The following is a 6,830-nucleotide window of genomic DNA, read 5'->3' on the forward strand; positions in this document are numbered from 1 at the left end:
AACATCTATGAATCAGTATTAATTAGATGAGCGGGCTTTTGCTTTTTGCTTCTGAACAGTTTTGGCATCTCACTTTATCCTTGAAGTTCAGAATGATTGGCATCTATAGGAACTCAGAATCCAGATAGTGTTATTGATTCTCTAGTTAAGTATGTTGATTCTTGAACACAGCTACTTTATGAGTCTTGGCCGTGGGCCTAAGCACTTTGTTTTCCAGTATTACCACCGGATACATAAATGCCACAGACACATAACTGGGTGAACCTTTTCAGATTGTGACTCAGCTTTGCTAGAGTCCCCAATTAGAGGTGTCCAGGGTTCTTAAGCACACTCTTCTTTTTTGCTTTGGACCTCGACTTTAACTGCTCAGTCTCAAGTTTTCACTTGACACCTTCACGCCATAAGCACATGGTTAGGGACAGCTTGGTTTAGCTGCTTAGGCCAGGATTTTATTCCTGTGGGCCCTCCTTTCTACTGATGCTCAAAGCCTTGGATCCTTTTTATCACCCTTGCCTTTTGGTTTAAAGGGGTATTGGCATTTTCTGCTTGCTTTTCTCTTTTTTTTTTGCAAGCTTTTCGCTGCTTTTTCTTCCTTCAAGAATCAATTTTATGATTTTTCAGATCATCAGATAACATTTCTCCTTTTCCTTTCATTTTTCAAGAGCCAACAATTTTAACATTCATAAACAATAAAATTCAAAAATATGCACTGTTCAAGCATTCATTCAGAAAAACAATAGTATTGCCACCACATCAAGATAATTAAACTGTTTTAAAATTTGAAATTCATGCACTTCTTTTTCTTTTTCAATTAAAAACATTTTTCATTTAAGAAAGGTGATGGATTCATTTTCATAGCTTTAAGGCATAGACACTAATGATCATGTAATAAAGACACAAACATAAATAAACATAAGCATAAAATTTCGAAAAACAGGAAAATAAAGAACAAAGAAGTTAAAGAACGGGTCCACCTTAGTGATGGCGGCTTGTTCTTCCTCTTGATGATCTTATGGAGTGCTTGAGCTCCTCAATTTATCTTCCTTGCCTTTGTTGCTCCTCTCTCATGGTTCTTTGTTCTTCTCTAATTTCATCGAGGAGGATGGAATGCTCCTGGTGCTCCACCCTTAGTTGTCCCATGTTGGAACTTAATTCTCCTAGGGAGGTGTTGATTTGCTCCCAATAGTTTTGTGGAGGAAGATGCATCCCTTGAGGTATCTCAGGGATTTCATGATGAGGAATTTCCTCATGCTCTTGATGAGGTTCTCTCACTTGCTCCATCCTTTTCTTGGTGATGGGCTTGTCCTCATCAATGAGGATGTCTTCCTCTATGTCAATTCCAGCTGAATTGCAGAGGTGACAAATGAGATGAGGGAAGGCTAACCTTGCCATAGTAGAGGACTTGTCCGCCACCTTGTAGAGTTCTTGGGATATAACCTCATGAACTTCTACTTCATCTCTAATCATGATGCTATGAATCATGATAGCCCGGTCTATAGTAACTTCGGACCGGTTGCTAGTGAGAATGATTGAGCGTTGGATGAATTCCAACCATCCCCTAGCCACGGGCTTGAGGTCATGCGTTCTTAGTTGAACCGGCTTCCCTCTTGAATCTCTCTTCCATTGAGCGCCCTCTTCACAGATGTCCATGAGGACTTAGTCCAACCTTTGATCAAAGTTGACCCTTCTAGTGTATGGGTGTGCATCTCCTTGCATCATGGGCAAGTTGAACGCCAACCTTACATTTTCCGGACTAAAATCTAAGTAATTCCCCGAACCATTGTAAGCCAATTCTTAGGGTCCGGATTCACGCTTTGATCATGGTTCTTGGTGATCCATGCATTGGCATAGAACTCTTGAACCATTAAGATTCCGACTTGTTAAATGGGGTTGGTGAGAACTTCCCAACCTCTTCTTCGGATCTCATGTCGGATCTCCGGATATTCGCCCTTTTTGAGCTTAAAAGGGACCTCGGGGATCACCTTCTTCTTGGCCACAACTTCATAGAAGTGGTCTTGATGCACCCTTGAGAGGAATCTCTCCATCTCCCATGACTCGGAGGTGGAAGCTTTTGCCTTCCCTTTCCTATTTCTAGAGGTTTCTCCGGCCTTTGGTGCCATTAATGGTTATGGAAAAACAAAAAGCTTTAGCTTTTACCACACCAAACTTAGAAGGTTGCTCGTCCTCGAGCAAAAGAAGAAAGAAGAGAGTAGAAGAAGAAGAAATAGAGGAGATGGATTGGGCTTTATGGTTCAGCCATTATGGGTGGGTTTGGGTGGGAAATTTGTTTGAATTTGAATGGTGAGGTAGGTGGGGTTTTATGAAGGATGGATGTGAGTGGTGAAGAGAATGCTGGGATTTGATAGGTGAGGGGGTTTTGGGAAAGAGGTATTGAGGTGATTGGTGAATGGGTGAAGAAGAGAGAGTGGTGGGGTAGGTGGGGATCCTGTGGGGTACACAGATCTTGAAGTGTCAAGGATATCTCATCCCTGCACCAAGTGGCGTGCAAAAACGCCCCTTTCTGCCAATCCTGGCGTTAAACGCCAGGCTGCTGCCCATTTCTGGCGTTTAACGCTAGCTTCTTGCCCATTCCTGGTGTTAAACGCCCAGAATGGTGCCAGACTGGGCGTTTAACGCCCAATCTGCTACCTTTACTGGCATTTAAACGCCAGTAACTATCTCCTCCAGGGTGTTCTATTTTTCATTCTATTTTTCACTTTGTTTTTGCTTTTTCAATTGTTTTTTGTGACTTCACATGATCATCAACCTACAGAAAACATAAAATAACAAAAGAAAATAGAAATTTAACATAGATAAGTAAAAATTGGGTTGCCTCCCAACAAGAGCTTCTTTAATGTCAATAGCTTGACAGTGGCTCTCATGGAGCCTCACAAATGTTCAGAGCAATATTGGAACCTCCCAACACCAAACTTAGAGTTTGAATGTGGGGGTTCAACACCAAACTTAAAGTTTGGTTGTGGCCTCCCAACGCCAAACTTAGAGTTTGACTGTGGGGGCTCTATTTGGCTCTGTATTGAGAGAAGCTCTTCATGCTTCCTCTCCATGGTTACAGAGGGATATCCTTGAGCTTTAAACACAAGGGAGTCTTCATTCACTTGAATGATCAATTCTCCTCTGTCAACATCAATCACAGCCTTTGCTGTGACTAGGAAGGGTCTGCCAAGGATGACGGATTCATCCATACACTTCCCAGTTTCTAGGATTATGAAATCAGCAGGGATGTAATGGTCTTCAACCTTTACCAAGACATCCTCTACAAGTCCATAAGCCTGTTTCTTTGAATTGTCTGCCATCTCCAGTGAGATTCATGCAGCTTGTACCTCAATGATCCTTAGCTTCTCCATTACAGAGAGAGGCATGAGGTTTATGCTTGACCCTAGTTCACATAGAGCCTTCTCAAAGGTTATGGTGCCTATGGTACAAGGTATTGAGAACTTTCTAGGATCTTGTCTCTTTTAAGGTAATCTCTGCCTAGTCAAGTCATCCAGTTCTTTGATGAGCAATGGAGGTTCATTCTCCCAAGTCTCATTACCAAATAACTTGGCATTTAGCTTCATGATTTCTCCAAGGTACTTAGCAACTTGCTCTTCAGTGACATCTTCATCCTCTTCAGAGGAAGAATACTCATCAGAGCTTATGAAAGGCAGAAGTAAATTCAATGGAATCTCTATGGTCTCAGAATGAGCCTCAGATTCCCATGGTTCCTCATTAGGGGACTCCTTGGAGGTCAGTGGGCGTCCATTGAGGTCTTCCTCAGTAGAGATTACTGCTTCTTCCTCCTCTCCAGGTTCGGCCATGTGAGACGTATTTATGGCCTTGCACTCTCTCTTTGGATTCTCTTCTGTATTGCTTGGGAGAGTACTGGGAGGGAGTTCAGTAATTTTCTTACTCAGCTAACCCACTTGTGCCTCCAAATTTCTAATGGAGGATCTTGTTTCAGTCATGAAACTTTGAGTGGTTTTGATTAGATCAGAGACAATGGTTGCTAAGTCAGAGTGGCCTTGCTTAGAATTCTCTGTCTGTTGCTGAGAAGGTGATGGAAAAGGCTTGCTATTGCTAAACCTGTTTCTTCCACCATTATTATTGTTGAAACCTTTTTGAGGTCTCTGTTGATCCTTCCATGAGATATTTAGATGATTTCCCCATGAAGGGTTATAGAAAATACAATGGCAAAAGGTCTTATTTATAGAAAACTGGTAGCCTAGGGTTTACAGAAATAAGTAATTAATGCAGAAATCTTCTTCCGGGCCCACTTGGTGTGTGCTTGGGCTGAGCATTGAAGCATTTTCGTGTAGAGACTTTTCTTCGAGTTAAACACCAGCTTTTGTGCCAGTTTGGGCGTTTAACTCCAGCTTTTGTGCCAGTTTTGGAGTTAAACGCCAAAATTCTTGAGCTGACTTAGTACGCCTGTTTGGGCCATCAAATCTTGGGCAAAGTATGGACTATTATATATTTCCGGAAAGCCCAGGATGTCTACTTTCCAACGCAATTAAGAGCGCGCCAATTGGGCTTTGGTAGCTCCAGAAAATACACTTTGAGTGCAGGGAGGTCAGAATCCAACAGCATCTGCAGTCCTTTTTCAGCCTCTGAATCAGATTTTTGCTCAGGTCCCTCAATTTCAGCCAGAAAATACCTGAAATTACAAAAAAACACACAAACTCAAAGTAAAGTCCAGAAGAGTGATTTTTATTTAAAAACTAATAAAAATATAATAAAAACTAATTAAAATATACTAAAAACAAACTAAAAATAATGCCAAAAAGCGTATAAATTATCCGCTCATCAAACACCTATAATCTTTCATGGAGAAATCATCCAAATCTCTCATGGAAGGATCAACAGAGACCTCAACAAAGTTTCAACAACAATAATGGTGGAAGAAACAGGTTTAGCAATAGCAAGCCTTTTCCATCATCTTCTCAGCAACAAACAGAGAATTCTAAGCAGAGCCACTCTGACTTAACAACCATTGTCTCTGATCTAATCAAAACCACTCAAAGTTTCATGACTGAAACAAGGTCCTCCATTAGAAATTTGGAGGCACAATTGGGTCAGCTGAGTAAGAAAATTACTGAACTCCCTCCTAGCACTCTCCCTAGCAATACAGAAGAAAATCTAAAAAGAGAGTGCAAGGCCATAACCACATCTCACATGGCCAAACATGGAGAGGAGGAAGAGGCAGTGATTCCCACTGAGGAAGACCTCAATGGACGCCCACTGACCTCCAAGGAGTCCCCTAATGAGGAACCATGGGAATTTGAGGCTCATTCTGAGACCATAGAGATTCCATTGAATTTACTTTTGCCATTCATGAGCTTTGATGAGTATTCTTCCTCTGAAGAGGATGAAGATGTCACTGAAGAGCAAGTTGCTAAGTACCTTGGAGCAATCATGAAGCTAAATGCCAAGTTATTTGGTAATGAGACTTGGGAGAATGAACCTCCATTACTCATCAAAGAACTGGATGACTTGACTAGGCAGAGATTACCTCAAAAGAGACAGGACCCTGGAAAGTTCTCAATCCCTTGTACCATAGGCACTATGACCTTTGAGAAGGCTCTGTGTGACCTAGGGTCAAGCATAAACCTTATGCCTCTCTCTGTAATGGAGAAGCTAGGGATCATTGAGGTACAAGCTGCAAGAATCTCACTAGAGATGGCAGACAATTCAAAGAAACAGGCTTATGGACTTGTAGAGGATGTCTTGGTAAAGGTTGAAGACCATTACATCCCTGCTGATTTCATAATCCTAGAAACTGGGATGTGTATGGATGAATCCATCATCCTTGGCAGACCCTTCCTAGCCACAGCAAAGGCTGTGATTAATGTTGACAGAGGAGAATTGATCATTCAAGTGAATGAAGACTCCCTTGTGTTTAAAGCTCAAGGATATCCCTCTATAACCATGTAGAGGAAGCATGAAGAGCTTCTCTCAATACAGAGTCAAATAGAGCCCCCACAGTCAAACTCTAAGTTTGGTGTTGGGAGGCCACAACCAAACTCTAAGTTTGGTGTTAAACCCCCACATTCAAACTCTAAGTTTGGTGTTGGGAGGTTCCAACATTGCTCTGAACATCTGTGAGGCTCCATGAGAGCCCACTGTCAAGCTATTGACATTAAAGAAGCGCTTGTTGGGAGGCAACCCAATCGTTACTATTCTATGATAATTTTCTATTTTCTATTGTTATTTTATGTTTCCTATAGGTTGATGATCATGTGAAGTCACAAAAACAATTGAAAAAGTGAAAAACAGAATGAAAAATAGAACACCCTGGAGGAGAAACTTACTGGCGCTTAAATGCCAGTAAAGGTAGCAGAATGGGCGTTAAACGCCCAGTCTGGCACCATTCTGGGAATTTAACGCCAGAAAAGGGCACCAGACTGGCGTTTAACGCCAGGAATGGGCAAGAAGCTGGCGTTAAACGCCAGAAATGGGCAGCAGCCTGGCGTTTAACGCCAGGATTGGCAGAAAGGGGCGTTTTGCACACCACTTGGTGCAGGGATGAGATATCCTTGACACCTCAGGATCTGTGGACCCCACAGGATTCCCACCTACCCCACCACTCTCTCTCTTCTTCACCCATTCACCAATCACCTCAATACCTCTTCCCCAAAACCCCTCACCTATCAAATCCTACCATTCTCTTCACCACTCACATCCATCCTTCATAAAATCCCACTTACCTCACCATTCAAATTCAAACCACTTTCCCACTCAAACCCACCCATAATGGCCGAACCATACACCCCCTTCTCACTCCTATATAAACCCATCTTCACTCCTTCATTTTCACACAACCTAAACACCAC

This window comes from Arachis hypogaea, chromosome 20 (assembly GCF_003086295.3).
Source record: "Arachis hypogaea cultivar Tifrunner chromosome 20, arahy.Tifrunner.gnm2.J5K5, whole genome shotgun sequence".
In the NCBI taxonomy this organism is placed as follows: Eukaryota; Viridiplantae; Streptophyta; class Magnoliopsida; order Fabales; family Fabaceae; genus Arachis; species Arachis hypogaea.